Below are 26,482 nucleotides of genomic sequence, written 5' to 3'. Positions count from 1 at the left end.
TTTATGTTGGCTTACGGGTCCGAGGCCGTGGTGCCCCTCGAGATCAGTCATGGATCCCCTAGGGTCGAAGCTTATGAGCCAGAGACCAACGAAGAAGGCATGATGCTCGCTCTCGATCTTATTGACGAAGTCAGAGATGAGGCCAACACCCGCAATACAGAGCATCAACGAAGAGTCTCCCTCTATTACAATAGAAAGGTTAAGGAAAGGTTCTTCTAGCAAAGAGATTTGGTCCTAAGGAAGATCGAGGCGTCAGGAGTCGGGGAGAGAGGAAAGTTAGCTCCTAACCGGGAAGGACCTTATAAGGTCAGAAAAACATTGGGACGAGGATCCTACAAGTTGGAGACTATTAGGACGAAAACACGCGCTAATTTACACGCAAGTATATGCATTCACAAGTAATATAGAATTCTTTCTAGTTCGTTCCCACAGAGACTGGTTTAGGTTAAGTTCAATTTATGCACTTATGCAACAATGATATGGCTATCATTCAATGCTAAGACAGATAAAAAAATTAGTTTTGATTATAACTAAGAATTAACTAACATGCAAATAACTAAGAGATTAAAAGGGTTGAATTAACTATATGAGACAAACATGGGATTCAAACTTCATTACTACTTCATTCAAAGTCATTGTTCTTAACCTTAGCATGCAATGGTGATGACAACTAATCAGATAACACGAAACTAGTAAACGCCAACTTTCGTTGTACGAATACCCTACTACCAGACATCCTCAAAAGAGATAGAAGCTGAATAGATACCAAATATGTTGACACCCTATATGTCTATAGAATTTCACAACATAAAGGTTTAATGCGCAAGTTATCTATCATGATTACATAGGGAAAGTAAGATGATTAAAATTACCTACGAATCATGCATAACATATACATGAACCTATGCTAGCATGGCAAGTTCTAAACCTCTAAATTCACTATCGTTTTAATAGAGATTAACAAGCTATCTTATAAGTTCACGACGCTCATAAGATGAATAAGCACAACTAATACTAGGATATCATACAATCACCACACACTAAGATATCGAAACAAATTAACCATTAAAATCCATAAGTAAATCCGTTAGTTACCCACGATAATGATTAGTTCATAACCGAACTCATCATCACCGTGGGTTCCGATGAAAGCATGGTATAATAAACTAAGTCTTTATAAACTAAATAAATAATCAAAGTATGTAAACAAGAGTATTAGGTTCGACAAAGAAGAAAACAAGCATCCAAGATTATAACTCAATCAAAGAATTACAAGTAAAAACAAGCTTTTCTTCTCCTTTGTTGTATTTGTGCTCCTAGGTCTTCCCGCTATCTTCTCCTTAGTCTCCGTTATGAAAAACATCTTTAAAAGGTCTTTATGTAGCAGCTCATCTGATCAGGAGTCCAAAGAATCAGCCTTCTAATTAAATCAGGATTCCAGGATTTCGACCCGGCGCAGCCGCTTTGTGAAGCGGCACGGCCGCTTTGTGAAGCGGCACGGCCGCCCTGACTTTCTGTTAAACCGGAGCGGCCGCCCTGGACTTGGGCGCGGCCTCCCTGAGCTACTGGAAAATCTGAAATTTCTTGCTTTCTTTTGCTGGTTTCTTTGCGCATTTGACCGAGGCTTCATCCTAACACTCTTCTAGCATAAAAATAATGTAAAAACCTTTCCTGTTTCCGATTATGCCCTGAAATGCAAAACACTACAAAAACATATCAAATACACAAAGAACTTGAGTACAAAACACTAATTCGAGCCTTTATGAAGCATTCTAAGTGGACATAAATGCCACTTAACACACCCCCAAACTTGAATCGATGCTTGTCCTCAAGCATAGCAGACTAAAAAACAAGAAATAAAAATACATGAATACAACTACATGAATGCAACGATCCCCTCAGATTAACTAAACCAACCAATAAGCAACATCTCAACAAATGCAATTATTCGCCCAAAGTTCAATCAAATCCCACAAATCAACTCAGAAACCAGAAACGTGCATGTGCAATTGCTTAACAGATATACTTTCGCAACTAGATCAATAACCATAACTCACCACTCATCAAGGCAATCACAAGGTTATAAATTGAATAAACTATAGACTCAAAATAACTGACACCACTTCAATTTTATCGGAGTTATACAAGGATTCATCCTTTTATTGATAACACATTACGAACACAAATATGCTTATTTGATCGTGCAATGAGTGAGGTCCACAAAAGACTTATGCAATTATACCCATGTAGTGAGCGTTAGGTTAGTGGATCCCAGACTATAAAAGTCTTAGGTCACTAGGCACAAAGTTCCATAGAACTTAATAACTCGAGTATTAAAGAGCCCACTCGTGATCAATTTTGCATAACACATTTTTTTCTCTTTTTTTTCTTTTTTTAACAATTTCTGAACGAGTGCGTTTCGCTCCATCTCGCTCAACCCTAGACTACTCATATAAATATGAGCCGACTACTAGCCATTTGACACTTAGCCATAACTAGCAATGAAATCCAATGTTTTTCTCTAATTTTAAAAATTCATGTTATTACGCCACTAAGAGAATATCACACATTCTAGACATAAACAAGTGATTAAACCTCAACAAAAAGTCATGACCATGATCTAGCAGGCAATCAACCTATAAGACTTAGTGAAATTTTATTATTTCTAGCATGCAAATCAATTCATTAGGACTTAACATCCCTCTAGAGGACATCACTACACTCGCATTAACATCATAAATTTATCAGAAAAGCAAACTTAGGGGATCATGATATAATTCAAATGCAACTATATGCAACATACTAACATGCAAAATAATAAAAAATAAATAAATAAAAAACTACATGACAAATATGCAACTATATGTACTAAATTATCATGAATATGAAACTATATGGACTCAAACAAATATATTTCTTAACTACCACCCCCAAACTTAAAATTTTCACTGTCCTGAGTGAAGGTAATAGTTAGGAATCAAGCATACCTACTCGGAATCAGGATGGGCATCACCCTCTGCGGGTGGAGTGTCTGGAGGCGGGTACATAGAATCCTCACAAAGAACTGGCCACTGGATGTCAACTCTTGTGGCCATGAAAGCTGTTTCCAACACAAGGGTGAGATCATGTGTAAACCTACTATACGACTCGTACATCGCATCCATCCGCCTCGAAAGCTGCCTATACTGTGCTGAACCCAAACCAGCACTATCCTCTATATCCTGTTATTGCTGCTGCTATGAAGAACCGGCCTCCCCCATCTGATATCCCCATGCTGCTCTGCAGACCTGAGAAGAACTACCAGCATATGTCTGATCGGCTGGCCACCCGACAAATGATCATAGGATTAACCAAGCCCCTTCTCATCAGCCTTCCCACCATACCACTCCTGCATCACTGCTATCACCGAACTGTCAATAGGGGCACTAGGTAGCTGAAGCTGCTCGTGTGCGGGCCAATGAACTCCAATCGCCATTGAGAGCTTAGTCACAATCGAAGCATAAGGGATAGAACCCGTAGTGCTACCACGCAGAAACCTCAGAATACCCTGATAAATAATGGAGCCAAGATCCATATAATCACCCTACAATATTCCCAACAACAGCTTTGCATGATCCACAGTAACATCATGCACAAGTGAAGAAGGCATGATGTTCACATAAATAAAAGAATTCCATGCATGAACAAACCTGTTCATGCATGAGGTAGGGAAAGTGGCATATTCGTTCGAGCCCCTCTTGAATTTCCAATGAGTGTTTGGGACACACAACGTGGCAAGAATCAAGTCCAAGTCAAAATCCTTCCCGACCTTCGTCACCCAATCCTTCTGAGTTGGCTGTCACTCGGGCTGGTTAATCACCCGACGAATAGCCTTAGGACTATAATCCACTGCCAACCCCCTCACCACCGTAAAACCATTCTTATCCACCTTCGCGTTCGCGTAGAACTCGCGAACAATACTCATAGGCACAACAGTAGGTGCCTAGCAAAAAGAAATCCAACCCATCTCCAGAATCATCTCAAATAACTTACATCCTTACCCGATGGCAGAAAACCCCTCTCCTTCGCTATCTGCTTCGTCAACAGCCTCGTATACTCCGTTTCAGCTTCCGAAGTAGTAAACCTAGGCCTCGTACCCCCAACTCTTGAAGAATCGGTGGTTCTGCTGCTAACTTGAGTCCTTTCTCTCTTTGGTGCCATTAGATTTGAATAAGTTGAGAAAAGAGATGTGTGTAAGAGAGATTTAGAGTTTTGAGAATTGAAAAGTATGGTGGAGATGATTGTGTATAAGTGTATGTATATATAGGGATTGCGAATTAGAATTAGAATTAGAATAGAAGTGGGTTAAGAATATGGGATTAGTGGGTATAATGGGTTGTAAAAATTGATAAGGAGAAGAATTAGGGTAGTGGGAAGAGTGGGAATAGGCCGGGGTTTTATTTTTATTTGAATTTTTGTTTTTTTGCTTTTTTTTCCTTTTACAGGGGGCAGAGCGGCCACCCCGCAAGGCCGTCCAGGCGCGCCATGTTTCTGGAGTTCCAGCGTGGCCGCCCCGCTTCCTAGCACGGGCGCACCGTGCTTCTGTACTTTCAGCGCGGCCGCCCCACCAGGCAGCGCGGTCGCCCGGTGCTTCTGAAAAAATACCCTGTTTTCTGTTTTTCTAATTTTTTTTTGTTTTCTTCTTCTTTTTCTTCCTTTTATATTCTACTAATTTACAACAAGCTTGGGTTGCCTCCCAAGAAGCGCTTGGTTTACGTCGCTAGCTTGACATAGAATCCCGAGATCAAGTGGACAATAAAACGGCACTAACCACCTCACGGTTTGCCGTATTCCCATAGTAGAGCTTTAGATGCTGTCTATTTACCTTGAATGAATGGCCTGGATCATTCTCAAAAATCTCCACCGCTCCATGTGGAAACACTGTTTTGACAACAAACGGCCCTGACCATCTCGACTTCAATTTCCCAGGAAAGAGACGGAGACGAGAGTTGAACAAAAGAACTTGTTGCCCCGACACAAACGATTTGAGCACTAGACCCCTATCGTGCCACCTCTTGACTTTCTCCTTGTACATTTTGTTGTTCTCATACGCTTGAAGTCGAAACTCGTCAAGCTTATTCAATTGAAGCATCATCTTCTTACCAGCTGCATCCATATCAAGGTTCAATTTCTTCAAAGCCCAATATGCTTTATATTCTAGCTCCACAGGCAAATGACATCCTTACCATAAAGCAATTGAAACGATGACATGCCTAGCAGAGTCTTGAATGTTGTTCGGTACGCCCAGCTTCATCCAGCTTCAAAGACCAATCCTTTTTTGATGGACATACAACTTTCTCTAGAATACGCTTGATCTCTCTATTATATACCTCAGCTTGACCATTAGTCTGAGGATGGTAAGATGTAGCAATGCCATGATTCATATTATATCTCTGGATCATAGTAGTGAACTTGCCATTGCATAAATGCGATCCTATATCACTGATTATGACTCTTGGAGTTCCAAATCTTGTGAATATCTGCTTGTGAATAAAATTGAGCACTACCTTCGCATCATTCATCGACAAAGCTTTAACTTCCACCCATTTCGACACATAATCAACCGTTAACAAGATATACTGATTATTGCAAGATCGGACAAATGGTCCCATGAAGTCAATTCCCCAAACATCAAAGACCTCAACCTCGAGAAGCACATTAAGAGGTATCTCATCCCTCTTGGACAAATTACCAACACGCTGGCAGCGATCACACTTTAAAATGAACTGATGTGCATCCTTAAACATTTTAGGCCAGAAGAATCCTGCTTGAAGGATACGAGCTGCTGTCTTTTCTCCACCATAGTGGGCTCCATAAACAATCGAATGACAGTCTCGCAAGTTACCCTCCGTCTCGCTATATGAAATATATCTCCTGATGATTTGGTCAGCTCCTTGCCGAAACAAAAATGGCTCATCCTACATGTACCACTTTACTTCATGAAGGAACTTCTTCCTTTGAGCAAAAGACAAGTCTAGAAGCATAATATTGCTCACAAGATAGTTCACAATGTCTGTGAACCACGGTTCTTCTTCTTGCACCCCAAACAACTGATCATCAAGAAAAGACTCATTTGTCAATGTCTTATCATTTGAAGCCGTACTTGGATCTTCTAAATAAGAGAGATGATCAGCAACTTGATTCCCAGTACCTTTTCTATCCTTAATCTCTAACTTAAACTCCTGAAGGAAAAGAACACACCGAATCAAACTTGAAAGGGACATCTTTCTCTAGAAGATTGCACAATGGTTTAGAGATTTTAGAGTCGTCCTTGATGAACCGCCGATAGAAACCCGCATGACCAAGAAAACTGCGAATCCCCTTAACAGAAATTGGTGGAGGAAGGTTTTCAATAACCCTCATCTTGGCTTTATCCACTCAAGACCTTTACTAGAGACCTTGTGCCCAAGAATGATGTCCTGTTGCACCATAAAGTGACATTTCTCCCAGTTGAGAACCAGATTGGTCTTAACACACTTTTTAAGAACTGCGCCAAGATTTTGCAAGTACTCGTCGAAAGAATCCCCGAACACATAAAAATCATCCATAAACACCTCCACATTCTGACCAGTCATTTCAGAGAAAATGGCCATCATACATCTCTGAAATGTGGCAGTGCACCACACAACCTGAAAGAAACTCTTCTGAAGGAAAAAGTACCAAACGGACAAGTGAAGGTAGTCTTTTCTTGATTTTCTAGAGCGATGCAAATCTGATTATAGCCCGAATAGCCATCCGGAAGATAATAGTATTCATGCCCAGCCAAGTTGTCAAACATCTGATCAATAAAAGGAAGAGGGAAGTGGTCCTTACTCGTGGCTTTGTCCAGCTTCCTGTAATCCATGCAAACTCTCCACCCCGTGACTGTTCGAGTAGGAATGAGCTCATTCTTCTCATTAGCAACCATTGTGATGCCTCTCTTCTTTCCACACACTGAACTGGACTCACTCGAGAACTGTCATAAATAGGATAGATGATACCTGCATCTAGCCACTTGAGAATTTCCTTCTTCGCGACCTCTTTCATGATCGGATTTATCCTTCTCTGTTGCTCAACAGTTGGCTTGCTTCCTTCCTCTAGCAGAATTTTGTGCATGCAATATGAAGAGCTTTTCCTCGTCACTACCTGAAAGGTCAGATACAATAATAACAGCAAAGTAGATGCATCACCTAAAAAGCATACCTCAAGTGTTCAGGTCAAGGTTTAAGTTCGAGTGTAGGAGCTTCCTCAATAGATGGCTTGAGACGCCCCTCAGCATTTTTGAGTTTTGATCTTTCAAGAGATTCAAAAGGCATATCCAGCCTTCGCTTCCAAGGAGAAACATTCAAATACTGCAACTGCTCATCACCTTCATCATTTTCACTATCTGAATTCCCCAACAAAGCCTTCTCTAAGGCATCAGACCTTAACATTTGATCAAGTTCTGAAGTAACCACATAATCGACCAATTCCACTTTTAAGCACTCCTCATTATCAGTAGGGAATTTCATGGCATTGAAAACATTAAAAGTCACATCCTGATCCAGTACTCGCATATTGAGCTCACCCTTTTGCACATCTATCAAGGTTCAGCCTGTAGCCAAAAATGGTCTTCCCAAGATTTTGGGAATCTTTTTATCCTCCTCGAAATCAAGAATTATAAAGTCAGCAGGAAAGATGAGTTTGTCCACTTTGACCAAGACATCCTCCAAAATGCCTCGTGGATATGTAATGGAACGATCGACCAACTGCAAGGACATATAAGTAGGCTTTGGATCAGGTAAAACTAACTTCTTGAAGACAGACAAGCGCATCAGATTGATGCTAGCTCCCAAGTCACATAAACACTTATCAAACGACAAGTTTCTGATGGTGCAAGAAATAGTGAAGCTTCCAGGATCTTTAAGCTTAAGAGGAAACTTTTGTTACAGCACAACACCGCATTCCTTCGTAAGAGAAACAGTCTCTAAGTCATCGAGCTTCACTTTTCGAGAGAGAATACCTTTCATAAACTTCGCATAGCTAGGCATCTGTTAAAGAGCTTCAGCGAAAGGTATGTCCCCTATATTACCCTTAAGAGGAAAAGGAGGTGGAGGATAGACCTGTCTCTCCCCTATATTACCCTCAGGAGGAGTGTGTTCCACAGTTTTCTTCCTTATTTCCACTTCTGCTTCCTTCTGTACATCTTCTTCAGCCACAATTTCAGATTTTGGAACTTTAGATTTTTCGGGGTTTACAACCTTCCCAAACCTCAATGAAATTGCCTTTACCTGTTCTTTTGCTTCCTTCTTGCCTGGAACTTCTGTGTTATTAGGGAGTGTACCAGGTTGTTGATTCAGCAAGGCACTAGCAGTCTGCCCAATTTGATTCTCCAAGGTCTTAATAGAAACCGCTTGGCTCTTGCACATGAGCCTCAACTCCTCAAATTCAGATTTTTCATTAGATTGTTGTAGTTGGAGTTATTGTCTTGGTGTATATTGCGGTTGTTGAAAACCAGGAGGGTTGAATTGCTTTACTACATACTGTTGATAAGGCTATTGCACCTTATTCCAATTGTTGCTCCGGCTGAAGTTAGGATGATTGCGGTTGTTGGGATGATAGGTGGCTGGAACTGGTTGCTGCGACCTCTCAAAGTTGCTCACAAACTGAGCTGATTCACTAGAAATAACACACTGTATCATACACACCAGCACAAAACTCTCAAATACTAGTGATCTGATTAACTCCATAATTAGCAAAAAAATCCACCTTCATCGTCAAAGCCTTAAGCTGAGCAGCTATAGCAGTAGCTGCATCCACCTCCAGAATTCCTACAACCTTGCCTTGAGGTAGTCTCTGATAAGGGTTCTGGTATCCGTTAGCAGCCATCAGTTCAATCAAATCATAAGTTTCATCATAGCTCTTAGCCCATAAGGCTCCACCTGATGCTGCATCAAGCATGGGTCTGGATTGTGCTCCCAAGCTATTATAAAAGCAATTAATAATCATCCAGTTAGTCATCCCATGAGGAGGACACTTTCTAAACCTCTCCCTATAATGATCCAAAGCTTCACATAAAGACTCTCCCGATTACTGCACAAATTGTGTAAGAGCATTTCTGATTACAGTTGACTTTGCCATAGGGAAGAATTTAGTAAGAAACTTTTGAGCAAGATCTTCCCATTTGGTGATAGAGCCTGGTGGTAGAGAATGCAAGCAACACTTAGCTTTATCCCTCAGAGAGAATGGGAAAAGCCTTAGCTTTATAGCATCTTCAGACACGTTGTTGAATTTAAAAGTGTCGCAAATCTCGATGAAATCTCTAATATGTATATTGGGATCTTCCGTTGGAGAACCCCCAAACTGAACTGAATTCTGCACCATTTGAATCGTGCTAGCCTTAATCTCAAAAGTATTAGCCGCGATGGCTGGTCTGACAATGCTAGACTAAATATCATTGATCTTCGATTGAGAGTAATCCATAAAAGCCTTCGGATTCGCTTCTGGTTCTCCCACTGTAATAACAACTTCTTCTTCAACTTTCTCCTCAACAAAAACTTCTTCAACTACTTCCTCCGCTTTATCCAATGTTCTCTTTTGAGATCGAGAATGCATTAGCATACACGCTCTCTAGAGTACCTGAAAAAGCAACAAGCAAACAAGTAAAATATCCGATTCAGTGAACTTTAACGACCACTGATGTCAAGTACATAAACTAAAAATTAACACGGAGTCCCCGGCAGCGGCGCCAAAAACTTGCTGGGACAAAAACACATGCTAATTTACACGCAAGTGTACGCGTTCGCAAGTAATATATAATTATTTCTAGTTCGTTCCCACAGAGACTAGTTTAGGTTAAGTTCAATTTATGCACTTATGCAACAATGATATGGCTATCGTTTAATGCTAAGACAAATAATAAATTGGTTTTGATTATAACTAAGAATTAACTAATATGCAAATAACTAAGAGATTAAAAGGGTTGAATTAGCTATATGAGAAAAATATGGGATTCTAACTTCATTACTACTTCATTCAAAGTCATTGTTCTTAACCTTAGCATGCAATGGTGATGACAACTAATCAGATAACACGAAACTAGTAAACGCCAACTTTCATTGTACGAATACCCTACTACCAGACATCCATAAAAGAGATAGAAGCAAAATATACACTAAATATGTTGAGACCCTATTTGTCTATAGAATTTGAAAACATAAAGGTTTAATGCGCAAGTTATCTATCGTAATTATATAGGGGAAGTAAGATGGTTAAATTTACCTACAAATCATGCATAACATATACATGAACCTATGCTAGCATGGTAAGTTCTAAACATCTAAATTCACTGTCGCTTCAATAGAGATTAACACGCTATCTTATAAGTTCGCGACGCTCATAAGACGAATGAGCACAACCAATACTAGGATATCATACAATCACCACACACTAAGATATCAAAATAAATTAACTATTGAAATCCATAAGTAAATCCGTTAGAACCCCACGATAACGATTAGTTCATAACCGAACTCATCATCACCGTGGGTTCTGATGAAAGTATGGTATAATAAACTAAGTCTTTATAAACTGAATAAATAATTAAAGTCCGTAAACAAGAGTATTAGGTTCAACAAACAAGAAACCAAGCATCCAAGATTACAACTCAATCAAAGAATCATAAGTAAAAACAAGTTTTTCTTCTCCTTTGTTGTATTTGTGCTCCTAGGTCTTCTCACCGTCTTCTCCTCAGTCTCCGTTATGAAAAATGTCTTTAAAAGGTCTTTATATAGCAGCCCATCTGATCAGGAGTCCAAAGAATCAGCCTTCTAATTAAATCAGGATTCCAGGATTTCGACCTGGCGCGGCCGCTCTGTGAAGCGGCGCGGCCGCCCTGACTTTCTGTTGAACCGGCGCAGCCGCCCTGGCCTTGGGTGCGGCCGCCCTGAGCTACTGGAAAATTTGAAATTTCTTGCTTTCTTTTGCTGGTTTCTTCGTGCATTTGACCGAGGCTTCATCCTAACACTCTTCTAGCATAAAAATAATATAAAAACCTTTCCTGCTTCCAATTATGCCCTGAAATGTAAAACACTACAAAAACACATCAAATACACAAAGAACTTGAGTACAAAACACCAATTCGAGCCTTTATGAAGCATTCTAAGTGGACATAAATGCCACTTAACAGAGACCCTGAACGGTGATGAAGTGCCCCACACTTGGCATGCTTCAAACCTGAAGGTTTATTATGTTTAGGAAATTTATGATGTGTTCCTAGTACTTGGTATTAAGGTCGACGAAACCATCTTATGTAAGGGTTGAACCCATTTCTCAAAGATATTATTTTATTATACAAGTTTATTTCTATCATCTTGTATACCAATTTATTTAAGTACGAGCATCTGAAAAATGCAAGTCTCGAAGGACCAAATGCTGAGAACAAAAGACAAGTATGAAATGAAATTGAACAAAGTGCATAAATAAAGATCCCGAAGGATTACGAGTTAAGTCCCGAAGGACCAATATATTACAAACCAATAAAGTTTGTATATATAAGTTCTAGAAATAAGGCCATATGAGGCAATCAAAGCCATGCAAGGCCATATCAGTCACTCGTCAGAAGAGCCCTCCTCTTCCTCAACATTCCCCGCTCCCTGGACATCTTCCTCCTCGACCTCCTCTCCTCGTTAAAACTAGCCTCAGAGGATGAGTTGCCGATCCTTGCAACAGGCTTCCTGATCTTCCCATAAAGGGTTGATGGGGCCTTACCTTTAGAATCGGAACCCCCACGACTGGAACTAGACTGAGACCGCATATGAGAGGTCTCGGGCACAGACCCGGAGGCCTGCCCGAAAGGGTCCGTAACAGGTAGTGACCAAGGGCAAGATAGGAGACTCGAGTTCACGATGTTTGGATACATGCCATAAGCATCATTCACTCCCCTTTTCCAACCTATGGCCAGGTTAACAGGGTGCATCTCATCATCATGTTCATCCAATATCTTAGTGAATGATGAGGATCTGTGATACGAGTCCACCATGTCTCTCCATTCCTTCTTCCTTTTCTCCTCCACTTTAGCGCACTTCCTCTCCAAGAATGCAATCTTACCCTCTGCTTCATGAGCTTTAAACTCCCACTCCTCCTAGGAGATCTTCATTTTGTTCATTAAGGTATGCAGGGCTGTATATCACCCCTCATCTTTATGCTCCGGGTGGAGGACGCAGCGAAGTAAGCATTGGCCTGATAAGGAGAACATTAAAGGAAATTATAAAAAGTCAGAAGGGTTGAATCCCCAAACACAAGGCCTAGGCTGACCAACCTTGGCCGACTAGCATAAAACAATCCCTTGAGGCCGACCAAGGCCCCCTAAAGGGTTAATTCCTACAAAATTTCTTCAAGTTACAAAAGAAGTGCACTTAAACGAAAAGTTTATAAAATATGAAGTGAACCTGGTACAAAGCGTGAGCCCCCAGCATCTCGGCCTTGAGAAATTTCTCTCCAGAAGAGACATGAAGAAGGTCGGGAGGAGTAACACAGTTCCTTGACCACTCGAAGGTTAATTCCGGACTGCTGAATACTGAGTCACTGTTGGAGATGCCCCAAGAAGGTTTCCAAGGGGTCCTTGCACTCCTATCAAAGTCTTTGGTCCTCTTCTGACCAGATCCAGACGCTTCAAGGAAAGCAGGAATCTTAGGGACTCAGTTGGCCTGCTTGGTTTTGTCCCAATCTGTCCTTCCCGTAATCGCATCGCTCTTGTTGACCTTGGCGTCAAGGACCTCAGCAGCTGAAACGAGACAGAAGAAGATATATATAAGAATAAACTTGTACAAAGTTGAAGTAGAATAAAAATAAATACCCTCTATAGAGAGGCTGCTAATGTCAGCCTCAACGAGCTTGGTTTCTGTTATGAACTCCTAATAGGGGGTTCTTCCGTCATCATCAATGAGAAGGTTGTGGGCATGAAGCTCAGCATCTGAAAGGTTAAGGATGTAATGAGAACTATCAACTGGAATGCTGAAGTCACATCTGAAGTACGTTCCCTAATCTCCACCCTTCCATTCTAAAATCACAAACTTCTTATTCCATTTATGGTTTGAGTCATGAAGAGAACTAGTGTTAACCATGTGAGGAACGTGAGCTCTGTGTTGTATCACGACCCAACCAGGTATGTTCAGAGAAGAGGCTTTTATCATGAAAATGCTTCAAAACATCTTTACACTCAAGGGGATGCCCAAGTCATGGCACTTTACTATGAAGAGAATGATAAAGGCCCACCCGTTGGGGTAAAGCTGACATGGGTGGATCTTGAGCTCAGCTAGAAGCCTTAGAATGAAGGGGTGCAGGGAAAACCTTATCCCGGACTTCAAAGCTGCCTTGTACATAAACAGCCTCTACGGGAAGAGATTGCAAGCCCTTTCACCGGGTTTAGTCTTATGAATCTCTAAAAAATCGGGCCAAGAGTAAGTCGACTAAATCTCTTCGACATCCTTTTCACAAAGCATACTCCGGTGGTGAAACACATCAAAATGGACAGTACTTGGGTACTCGTCTGCCCTCTCATCTAGCATGCTCTTTAGACTATTATAACAATGGTTAATAGAGAAAGGGGAAATGAGAGCTATACCTTGAAGAGAGTGAAGAATATCCCTCTTGTGGATAGCTTCCTTCTGTGAGAAAGAGGACTTGCTAGGACCATGACCTTGAGACATCTTTGAAAATCTTGAGAAGGATTGGGAGCTTGTGAAAAGTTTGAGAATTTGAGAAGTTGAGAAATGAAAGTGTGAATGAAAATTAACACTTCTCATCTTCTTTTATAGGAAAAGAGCTACCTGTTGCAACAGGTCATAACTCTTCCTGGTTTGCGTTAGCAGGTACCACTCGAAAGAACACCGGAAATGGTGGATAAAAATGATCAAAAAGAAGGAAATGATGATATAATAAATGAATAAAGCAATGCAGAACATCACTTACCATATCAGTCTTCCCAAAATAGCATGGATGAGACTAAACATAAGTCATTAGTCTTAGTTAAGGGCTAATTACGTTAATCACCATGATTAGAAAAACTGATGAAGGTTAAAACAAGATTAGCTTTTTACCTAAATAAGTTTCGTAAAGGCCAGAGTGCTTACGAGTACTAGAACAAAACGTCCTCCTCGTGACGGACCATGAGACTTTGTAGGAGAGCCTGGAGGGCCCCAAAGGTCCATTAAGACCATCCCTGGCCGACCAACCAATAAATGAAGGCCACATGGCCGACCAGGAGCCTTTGTAGGAGAACCGAGAGGGCCTCAATGTCCATTAAGACTAGCCCTGGCCGACCAGCCAACAAATGAAGTCCATATGGCCAACCAGGAGCCTCTGTAGGAGACCCTAAAGGGCCTCAATGTCCATTAAGACTAGCCCTGGCCAACCAGCCAACAAATTGAGGCCTTATGGCCGACTAGGATCCTCTATAGGACACCCCGGAGGGCCCCAAGCTCCATTAAGAGTAGCCCTGGCTGACCAGGCTATAAAATGAAGCCTTGAGGCCTACCAGGAGCCTCTGTAGGAGAGCCTTAAGGCCTTCCAAGGTGGTTCTGGGGTTCCCTTGAGAAATTTTGTGCGAATTCGTAAGAAGGGATTGACCTCCAAAGGAAACAAATTTTATGACAACTAGGACGTCCATGAGAACAAATTCTATAAAGATCAGAACATTAGAGAGAACAAGTTCCGTGAAGAACAGAGGGTTCACGAAAGCAAGTTTCGTGAAGAGTAAAGCGTTCACTGTGACAAATTTAGAGAACTTTTCCTCCCGGCTGAATAGACCACCCTGATAGTGTCCCTTGAGGCCTACTAAGACTAAGCCTGGTCAACCAGGATACAATTGGAGCCTTGAGGCGACCAGGAGCTCCTGTAAGAGAGCTCTGAGGCCTTCTGAAGATGTTCCAGAGACCCTCCTGAGAAGTCTCCTGGAAGTTTCTTGAAAAGGATAACTCTCAGCGGAACTAAGTTTCGTGAAGACTAGAACGTTTATGAGAACAAGTCCGTTGGAGTACAGAACATCCTATAAATCAAGTTTGGACAACTTCAGTGAAGTATAGAACTTCCTATAGAGCAAGTTCAAAAGAACAGAGATCGTTCAGTAAGAACGAGTACAGAATGTTCGATAGAATGAGTACGTAACGTTCACTGAAATGAGCATAGAAGAATCCTGAGGAACTCTAGGGCAACCATGAGATTAATTCCATGGATAACTAAGAGTAAGAACATTCTAGCAAAGAGCATAAAAGGCTTGGGTCTGAATAGGAGTATCTACAAAAAAAATTGGAGCAAACATGTAACGCCCCCAAATCCGGGGTCGGGAATCTGGGTCGTCACGTCATTCTGCACTCATGTGTAACCTGTATTGATTCAAAAATCCAACAGACTCCAATCTCATGAATAAACACACACACAAAAGTTATAGCCTTAAAAATGATGTACAACAAGTATCATCTATTAATAAACCTAAAATGTACTTTACAGGATCTCAAACAATTATTCATAACCTCTACATGAAGTTACAATAATTATGACTGATATCTTATACCTATCTGCTACTCAGACCCATCTGAGATAAAGCTGCCATGGATTCTCCCCATGACTGCAAGCGACTAAGTCCCACACTCACATACTGGTTATCTATTGTGTTGTGACATTTAAAAGAAAGCAAGAGTGAGCAATAATGCTCAGCCATAATAATGTACAGTATGAAAAGACTGTATGAGAAATTTAAGTATAATTCCATATAAGATAAATATGTTTATTCACAAATAGTTTTCCTCGGTGATACACACCTTCTTTTAAAAACAATTCTTTTATGGACTTTTTATCCTGCGAATACCTTAATGGTAAACCCAGCACCTAGGCTTAGGTTACGGTACTGCATCACAATTCCAAATGGAAGAATAGGACATTCACTGGAGCCCCCGAGATACGATAATCAGTCGTATAACGGTAACAGTAACCTTTTTTACATGTAGAGGGACGACTTCCTAACATCCTGGTTGTCACCCAAGCTACATTCGGGCTTTAAATGCTTCCCCATTCCACCCGGGTATATTTTACATACTTCATATGTCCTTCAGTACACATGGTACCTTCGCATATGGAAAATAAATATGGCAGTCTCCCCAGTCCATGAAGTACTGGATCTCTACCCCTCCTTGTCCTTTTAAGAATTCTATCATATACTTGGAATCATCGAACTATATCGAATTTCCCCAAGCATTTTGCTTGTTGATAGGAACAACTTTACCTCATATATATATAATTTATGTACTTTCGAAAGTTTTCGGAGGAAGTACTAAGGATGTGAGTTGACCGTTGTCAACATATAAATAAGGGGGAGTTTTTTTTAAAACTATATTCAAAATATTTTAAAAAAAGTCGAGATAATATTCTCCGATGATCTGAAGTTATTGGAATGATTTTCCGAAAATTAGAAAGTATCTTAAATCAGGTTTTATGATCTTTAAATCATAATAAATCATTTAATATATATTTAGTAATAAAATATTAATCGTTAAATAATTAAACCTCGAAGAATTATACTTTAAAGTAATATTTGAAATAATATTCCTCAACTAATTTATGTTTAAGTAATTTAAAGTAATCTTTAATGATAAATCGGGTTTGAAATAAATAATCGTTGGAGAATACTTCTCCTATAATAAATGAATAATTAAAATAATATTCATTATTCGAACAATAAAATATAGTTGAGGGAATACGATCTTTGGAAATTGTTTTAATTAAATTCGAGGTATTTTATTATTTAGCAAGTGGACATCGAGTCCATTGGAATAAAACAAGTGCGGACCTTTAATGGTCCAAAACATTTCCGGGATGATTCCCGAGTTTATACTTTATAAAAACTAACCGACTCTCGGTGTTATAACTTATATATCACTCTCTACTATAGCGTTTGTATTCTTAAATAAAACACTTCCGGAACACTTTCGGGTTTTCATAAAATTATACTGACCGATCATCGGTCTAAAATATACTCCTCATATATACAACGCTACTCTTTAGCGTTATCGATTGAAATTCGGTAATATTCATATACCAAAATGATTATCATGTCGTATGATATTATATAACATAATTCGTAAAACATCGTAAATATAACATCATGTATATATTGACATTATTTGAAAACAAGCACAACACAACAGTTTCAAAAAGGTAGGGTTTGAAAACTTGCCTGGAGTCCAAGATACATTTCCCGACTTCCTCTCGTTCCGGATTTTCTAATCAACAAACATCATAATCTTAATCAATATTCCTACTCTCATCACTAACTTATATTTATAATAAGTTCAATACTTCATAATTTTCATTATTCGACCGACTCGAAATAAGTATCACTCCTTGGTCGAAACGAACGGTCAAAGTGATCTTCTAGATTTGACTTTACCGAATATTACTATTACGCGACTCACACTCTATCATTTTTAATAATTCGTAAAATTAATATTTTAATATAAAACCACCTCGAGGAGCTTCTTGAGTTCTTTTAATATTTATCATAAAAGTTTATTTTGATAAAATGAATTTAATTAGGTGAAAAGCATTTCAAAAGTTCGGCCAACTACGGAGTTTTACTATTCAAACCTCTTTCACTAAAATATTGATATCTCTCAAACCGTTAACTCAATTGACGCACCGTTTTCACGTGCGCGATCTAGACAAAATTTAGAACACATGACTAAAATATGGATACCAAACCTTAGGAAAGTGTTATCCACCAATTTATAATATATAGATTTATTGTTTTTAGTTAAAAATAAAATGGAGTATTTACACTCTTTTTAATTCAATAATTGACTTCTATCTACCCAATTATCATATTTTGTTTCTCCACTTTTGTTTTTGATTTATTGTGCAATACAGTAAATATATATTAATTCATTGACAAATTATATGGACTCCCGGTACCATAATTTTTAGCACATTTAGTGGTTTTGAATTGTTACGTAGTTGTGAAAAAAATTTACAACTATAATTTGTCAATTATTAACAAAGTGTTGTAGTAAGTTAGTACTTCCTCCGTCTCAAAATAATTTTTCTATTTTGACTTTTTATACTGTTTATGCAGCGCTTGACTACTAATACACAAAGAGAAAACGTTTGTTTTTAGGGACGGATGGAGTATTTAATCATATGATCAACAGGCATCACATCCCACCTGATGTTTCCTAACAGTGGGTTTCTTTTGACATTCGTACTCCGTGCGAACTCGGTTCCGATATTTTTATAAAATTGAAAAATCAACATTTTTACTTAAAATTTTTATGGAAGTCAATAAACTCTATTTCTTACTCTCTGTAAAACGTTCATGATTTTTAAATATTTTTAAGTCGATCATTTATATTTACAAAATTCGTAATTTGTAGCAGTTTTGTCACGTAAATCCCTTTTACTAAAACAGTCATAAATTTTGATCCGTAAATTGGAATCAAGCGATTCAAGCGCCTAAATGATCCTTATAAAATTGCCTATCATAATCAAGTGTTATGTTTTAAGAAACTATAGTTTATACTTTCGGCAACTTCTGCAGAAACTTAAGTTGAGTTTTGTTCGTTTTACGAGGTTACGATTACGATTTGAGTTTCGTTTACGTCTTAAATCATTATACCACCATCAACAATCATAAAATCATCATCTCAACACTAAATTATCTCAAGAACATCATGTTCTTGAGGCAAAAATCATCAACCTTAAAACTAATTAACTAAACATCAAGATAATATCAAATCAATCATCAAAATCATACTTATATCCAAGATCCTTACTTTTCTTAAAACTTAAAACCTAAGCAAAGTTTGGATGAATGTTATACCTTCCTCGAATCTTGTTAATACTTAAAAAAGTCTTAAGATCCTTGATGAAGCCTTGGTCTAGCTTTAGGAGCCTTAAACTTTCATGAAAAATCAAGAAAATAAGTTAGTGATTTTCGGAGTTACTATTCACCCTCAACTTCGAACATTTTTATAAAATTGAGAACTTCATGGATGGGCATGAAATTTGGTGCATGACCTACCCATGATATGAAAGAGGTTTGGTAAACATTTGGTGATATTTGAATGAGTAGATCATGAGATATGAATTTTTCTCTCCATGGTGTTCTTGAAAATCAGCATGGTATTTTTTTTGAAGAGAGCGAGAGAGAGAGAGAGAGTTTGTGAGCTTCTTGATTGCTTCTTGAATAAGACTTGTGTTATATGTTTGTATATCTTTTAGTATATAACCTAAGCTAGTATTATGTTGACATATCTTGGACAAATCTTACTAGCTTTCCTAGGTTACAAGCTAATCTAGTTGGTTTTAGCATTTAACTTCACTATTCCTTAGCTTTAGGTGATCATGCCTATATAGTTTAGCTTACTATTTGATAAAGTAACCATGGTTACTTTTCTACCATGGTTGGTTAGCGTGATACGTTTATTTACTCGTTTACGCGTTTATTCGGTCGCTTAATCATTTTCGTAATGATTTCTCGAAAACGGTTCGCGGCGTAAATCTTTTCATATTTATTCTTTATGTTTTGAAGTATCGTTCTTGGATATAAATCCGTAGGGTTTAAAATTTGTAATTATATTGTGATTCTCGTAATCCTCGATGGTTCGTAAATACGGTCATTTTTCAAAGTTCATTTTCTTCGAAAACTAATAGCGTTTACATACACTCATTTGGTACGTATAATCATGTTATCAACTCCGAAACTCAATTTTTCATGCACAACATAGTGTGGGCTAAAAAAATTTCTCCGTCTACCAGGGTTACTATTCATTAAACGTTTTTACAAAGTCTCAAAAATTCAAGTTATTACAGTCCTCCCCTCTAACAAGGATCCCGTCCCGGAATCAATTAGAAAATAGGTGGGGATATCTATTCCTCATTACGTCTTCTAGTTCCCAAGTTGACTCTTTAACATTTTGATTTTTTCCACAAGATTCTGACCCGCTTCACAGTCTTGTTCCTCAGCACTTGTTCTTTTTGGTCCATTACCCTTACCGGTTGCTCAACGTAGGTCAGGTCTGGTTGTAAATCTGCCTGCTTGTACTCTATCTCACATGTCGCGCATTGGCATGGTATTTCCTTAGCATTGACACGTGGAACACATTGTGCACTTGTTGCAGATTAGGAGGCAAGGTGAGCTCGTAAGCTACAGGTTCTATTTTCCTCAAAATTTTAAAGGGTTCTATGAATCTGGGACTCAGCTTCCCTTTCTTTCCAAACCTCATTACTCCCTTCCATGGAGATACCTTCAACAACACTGAATCCCCTACTTCGTATTCTCTATCCTTTCGAGTCTCATCACTCCCTCCCCGGGAGGCACTTTCAACAATACTTGGTCTGTTACTTCGTACTTCCTGACTTTATAGTTTTTGTCCGCATATCTCTATTATTTATCATGGGCTGCCACTAGCCGGCATCTGATAAGTTCTAGAAATTTCTTTAGTCTGTTGACTCAATGATGGTCAAAATATCCTCCGCTTACCAACTCCTTCCCAACCTAAGGGAGAACGCTTCTTTCTTCCATACAAATCTTGGTAGCCATTCCAATGCCCGTATGATAACTCGTTATTATCGGTAAATTGATTAACGTCAGCTGGTCACTTCATTTCCCTTAAAAATCGATAATATGGACAATTAGCACATCTTCTAGTGTTTGGAATCATCCTTCAACTTATTTGTTTCCCCTACATCGCTCCTACTAGTGCTAGAGTTTCATTCCTTAGTGTTTGCTCATTTCGGCGCATCATCTATGTCGATTATTTTATATAAGAAGTTCTCATTGCATTTCTACACGCTCGTCTCCTGTTATACATTTAGCGCCAGATTTAACATTTCTTCCCGTATTAACGTAAGGCACGTCGGGTCCTGCTGCCATCTTGAAGGAAGCACCATTTCATACGCAATTGATTGACACGTTTAGACTTGTTGAACGCTCAGCTTCCATTATCGGTCGGACTTCTTTAATCATTTCCCGTATAATATCTATAGTACTTACGATACCGTCTGGGTTGTACTTGTTATTCTCGCTAGCACCTTAGATGTATTCAAGTTTATTTGTACCTGCTACCAGTGGCCTTTATAGGGCATGTACGATCTTCTTTGCCTTCTATCAACTCTGAGAATGACATCCTTCATTCTTTCACGTTGTCCTTCGTAAGGGATATCGGCAACTATTTTTCGTATGCTAGCGTGGTAAGTATATCTACATGAATTATCTGTCAACAATAGGCGATTCCCCAAACCGTTCCAAATAAAAGGTAAGCCACTAGACGTATCTTCAATGGTCAGGATAGTCCTCTCATTCTACTTGTCGATTTGAGAACTCTAAGTCGTGCCGCTGTTCGTCCCTTCTCGCAAAATATCTTGGGTCCTTGTGTGGCGCGATATCACGGGGTCTCTCTATCATCAATTATGTCTTCCGCGTTCATAACAATTTTATAGAGCGGAGATATATTATTTGCATAATAAAATAAGCGGTCTTATTAACCTATTACTAAAAATCCTAAAATAGCATGACGGCTTACTTGGTTCTTGATAATCCTCCTCCAAAATTTATAATAAACTCTTACTCCTATTTGGGTCATCTACAAGTCGTAATCGCCAAAATTTTAATCCTCGCCTTTCTGTTTTCATTTTCAACCATGTTGAATACTTACTTACCTACTCAATGACATCGCTTTTCATATTCTGTCATGACTAATATTCTTTTACATTTTTAGGCATCTTTAAGTCTTCCTGTTATGTAATAAAGAGTTCTTTTCATGCGGTCCTTCTCATCAGTTATTCTGAGATTTGTCATCCTCAATATATCTTTTCCTACTTAAAGTGTCGGCCACTATATTGGCATTTCCTTGATGATAATAGATTTCTCAATCATAGCCTTTGATCAATTTGACTATAGCCTCTATCTCGTGTTCAATGTAAGAAAAAAAAAATTCCAAAATTTCCTCATAAGTAAACTCCTTGTCCCTTTCAGTATGAACCTTATCGCAATTATTCTAGATCATTATTAGGACGCCTTATGTCACGATCCTTAAGCTGCGTAGACGTATCATTACATTTCATACAAAATCCTGTTTTTATCGCCGAGTATTTCTAACAAGAGGTTATTATTAATCTTACCTTCACTTTTTGAAAATCTTATTTCTCGAATTCATACATGACTGGTCTTTCCCGAATTCATTAGTTCTTATCCTGATAGTGTTTCACAGAAGCGTACCTCACTAATCATATTATATCTCTATTATCGTACTTCTATAACCATGTTAAAGATCCTTATGATAATAACTAAACATGGTATTCCCTTTTTAAAACAACTTTCTCATCACGATGCTCCGATTGCACCATCATAGCACTGAGCTTTCAGTCTCATATTACAACAATCGGTTCTCAACTATACCTCTCTTTGTTCGGAAGGCAAGTAGCCTTGGAAAAATGATTTTCATGATATCGATAAAATTTAGACAATCTTAACAAGATTTCAAAATCTAACATCTGAACAAATAATGAGCTCTGAATAAAAGAGTCACAACACTTAGAAGATTTATAACTTGGACGGAAGAATACAACAATGATTATCCTTCCATGTCCTTAAAATTTTATATTGGGATATTATAGAGAATATTCATTGAAAGCAATGATTGCTGAATAATAACATCATACGAATGATACTTGTAAGATATTCCCATTGAAAGAATACTTTTCTTTTCGAATAATGAAGGAAATTTGAAATAACATTCTCAACTAAAGGTTAATCATTGAGGTTTCAAAATGATGTTATTTTGAAGGAAGGAATTTTAATCAATGATTAATAAATAAGGAAGTATATTGTTCTTCAATCACTTTATGATTTTAATTGGATATTCTTTATATAAACAAAAGAATAGAATATTTCATGAACAAAATATTTCATAAAACTGAATATGAATTCTTATTTGAGTGGGCGACCTAGTTAGGTCTCAATTAAATCATTCTTTGAAAATTTCATCAACAATTAAATTTTGCATATATAATGCACTATGGAACAATAAAAAATTGATTGGAAGTGGAACTAGAAAAATTATAACTAGTCCATCTCAAGCAATATTATCAACCGGCTAAGAAAATAGCCAGCACAATTGGTTTGGCCCATAGCAACTAGCTAGGACAATTAGCTAGGCTTCGTCGTATTAATTAAAATTTTGACTAGTTAGGACAATTAACTAGTCATTCATGAGAACATATGCAACTAGGCATACTTCAGTTTGTTTGTAACAAAATCTCAACATCGTAACCACTAAAGAAATTTGTGGCTACCTAGATAACGATTTTGAAATAAAGAGTTTTTAAATTTGGGTCGAGAAGGACAATTAAAACTCTGAATCGAGTGGTCTTGGCATCGGAACAAACGATATCCTCTTTTCAAATATTTCTTGCCAAATAAAGGGTACACTCGTAGGTGCCCTCGTTCACATACTTTATCAGATTCTTAAATATAATTGAATTCGGAATACTAATATCAAATTGATACCATTACTATGATTTCAAAGTTCAATATATAATTTCATCCCGATCAGAAGAAAAGGATTCCCGAGAAATCTATGGATATTAGATCATCCATGTCTTTAACAATTTGTTAAATATTTACAATCTCGACTGAGAAGAGTAAGTATGAAAGAAGAACCAAATGAAGATATTCATTATGAATATTCGTCAATGAATTGAGGAGAAAAAAAATTCCTTGGATAATTGAAATAAAGTATAAATAGCTCTGAGCCGAAATCTACGAATAAAAGTTCATTGATCAACTAAAAGAATTCAACAAGTCCTGACGCGGAGAAAGACTATTCACGATGGTCACATCAGAAGTTCAAAGTATGGAACGAAAAGGATTGCCTGATATGACTTATCAAGGAAATACGAATGATCAACAGTTTGGAGGGAGTAACGTGACAGTGAGTAGGTGCCAAAATATTTCAATGATTATCCTAACTCTCGTCATTATCCATCCGAGGATGATCCCACCTCTTCTTCTTCGTAATTCCATGTTTCAAATAGTTTCTCTTTCAACATCATTTAAAATCGCTTACTAACTTGACTTTCGCACGTATATCTGTCATTCCTGTGTTTTACCTCGAAGACCTTACTCATAAATATTCCAAATATATCTGTTAAGCCGATAGTTGCCTGCCACACGCATCCGTTACTAACTACAAGTGGCCAGTTCCCCCTAGGAACAGATCAAAGAGATCTCTTAGGGATCTCAATGCAGTCCATAAGTTCGGTGGCATGTGTGTGTGTAATTGAACATATGTTATGGAATATATTAGAGGTCTACGAGTTTATATACGTAGTCTCTGACATCATACCTACCGAGGAATTCTAATCTAGACTCACTGGTCTATCCTTTTAAAAGGTTCTAAGATCAAACCATCGCTCGTTGTAATCCTGTGCCATTTAATTATAGACATGCCATCAATTCTTGACGCTCTTGATCTCTGAGCTAAACCATCATAACCCTTCATATTAAGTGCACTAATAATATCATGTAATGTACTCATCTTACGATTATATTCTTATATTACATTTAATCTTCCTTAACAGGATTAAAATCCTTAAGGGTATATTGGGCACTACTTCTGCTGAATTAGTTATTAATACGATATTTAAATCCTCATTGGTAAAATGACACCTTCAACTAGTTTGGGTCAAATCCTCATTAGACTTCATGGTCCTCACATGTGATGCCCCTTCCCGGGCAACCTATAAAGAACTACGAGTAACCAGACTCGTGTTATCACAATGAACATATGGTGTTGGTAATACCGTCTTTATCCTAATTACCCCGGAGACCCATCTCCGAGTTCTACATCTACATCCTTGCCAAATCATATATGATTCTCATTTTTCTTCTCATCATTCTGATAATCTCCAATGGTCCTATTAGTCATGCTTTAATACCTCAAATATACTCTTACCTTAACCTACACATTGAGGCTACATCCGGTAGTCCAATGATGAACTCTATATGAGCTCTTACGAAATCTCGCATCTAGACAGACTCCTAACACTCTCGTCTCTGAGTACTATAACTTATTGCTCTGATACCATTTCTGTAACGCCCCCGAATCCGGGGTCAGGAATCTGGGTCGTCACGCCATCCTTCACTCATGTGTAACCTGTATTGATTCAAAAATCCAACAGACTCCAATCTCACGCATAAACACACACACAAAAGTTATAGCCTTAGAAACGATGTACAACAAGTATCATCTGTTATTAAAACTCAAATGCACTTTACAGGATCTCAAATAATTATTCATAACCTCTACATGAAGTTACAATAATTACGACTGATATCTTATACCTGTTTGATTCTCTGGCCCACCTGAGACAAAGCTGCCAGGGATTCTCCCCATGACTACAAGCGACTAAGTCCCACACCAGCATACTGGTTATCTGTTGTGTTTGTGACATTTAAAAGAAACCAAGAGTGAGCAATAATGCTCAGCCATAATAATGTACAGTATGAAAAGACTGTATGAGAAATTTAAGTATAATTCCATATATAATAAATATGTTTATTCAAAAATAGTTTTCCTCGGTGATACACACCTTCTTTCGAAAACAATTCTTTAATGGACTTATTATCCTGCGAATACTTTAATGGTAAACCCAACACCTAGGCTTGGGTTACGGTATTGCATCATAATTCCAATTGGAAGAATAGGACATTCACTGGAGCCCCCGAGATACGATTATCAGTCCTATAATGGTAACAGTAACCTTTTCTACATGTAGAGGGTCGACTTCCTAACATCCTGGTTGTCACCCAAGCCTTATTCGGGCTTTATATGCTTCCCCATTCCACCCGGGTATATTTTGCATACTTCGTATGTCCTTCAGTACACATGGTACCTTCTAATATGAAAAATAAATATGGCAGTCTCCCCAGTCCACGAAGTACTGGATCTCTACCCCTCCTTGTCCTTTTAAGAATCCTATCATATACTTGGAATCATCGAACTATATCGAAGTTTCCCAAGTATTTTGCTTGTTGATAGGCACAACTTTACCTCATATATATATGTGTGTGTGTGTACTTCCGAAAGTTTTCGGAGGAAGTACTAAGGATGTGAGTTGACCGTTGTCAACATATAAGTAAATAGGGGGAGTCTTTTTGAAACTATATTCAAAATATTTAAAATAAGTCGAGAAAATATTCTCCGACGATCTGAAGTTATTGGAATGCTTTTCCAAAAATCAGAAAGTATTTTAAATCAGGTTTAATGATCTTTAAATCATAATAAATCATTTAATATATAATTAATAATTAAATATTAATCGTTAAATAATTAAACCTCGAATAATTATACTTTAAAAGAATATTTGAAATAATATTCCTCAACTAACTTATGTTTAAGTAATTTAAAGTAATCTTTAATGATAAATCGGGTTT

General features: G+C 38.2%; 1 non-coding gene across 1 annotated transcript; it reads left to right on the top strand.

Moving 5' to 3' along the window:
• Positions 1 to 9,016: 9,016 nt before the first annotated feature.
• On the top strand, positions 9,017 to 9,123 carry LOC141722541 (small nucleolar RNA R71). Its single transcript, XR_012575557.1, has one exon. It is a non-coding gene; the product is annotated as a small nucleolar RNA R71 (small nucleolar RNA).
• Positions 9,124 to 26,482: the final 17,359 nt, after the last annotated feature.

The sequence above is a fragment of the Apium graveolens genome, chromosome 4, assembly GCF_009905375.1.
Source record: "Apium graveolens cultivar Ventura chromosome 4, ASM990537v1, whole genome shotgun sequence".
Classification (NCBI taxonomy): domain Eukaryota; kingdom Viridiplantae; phylum Streptophyta; class Magnoliopsida; order Apiales; family Apiaceae; genus Apium; species Apium graveolens.
Note: the sequence above shows the minus strand (reverse complement) of the source record. Positions and strands in the feature narration are given on the sequence as shown.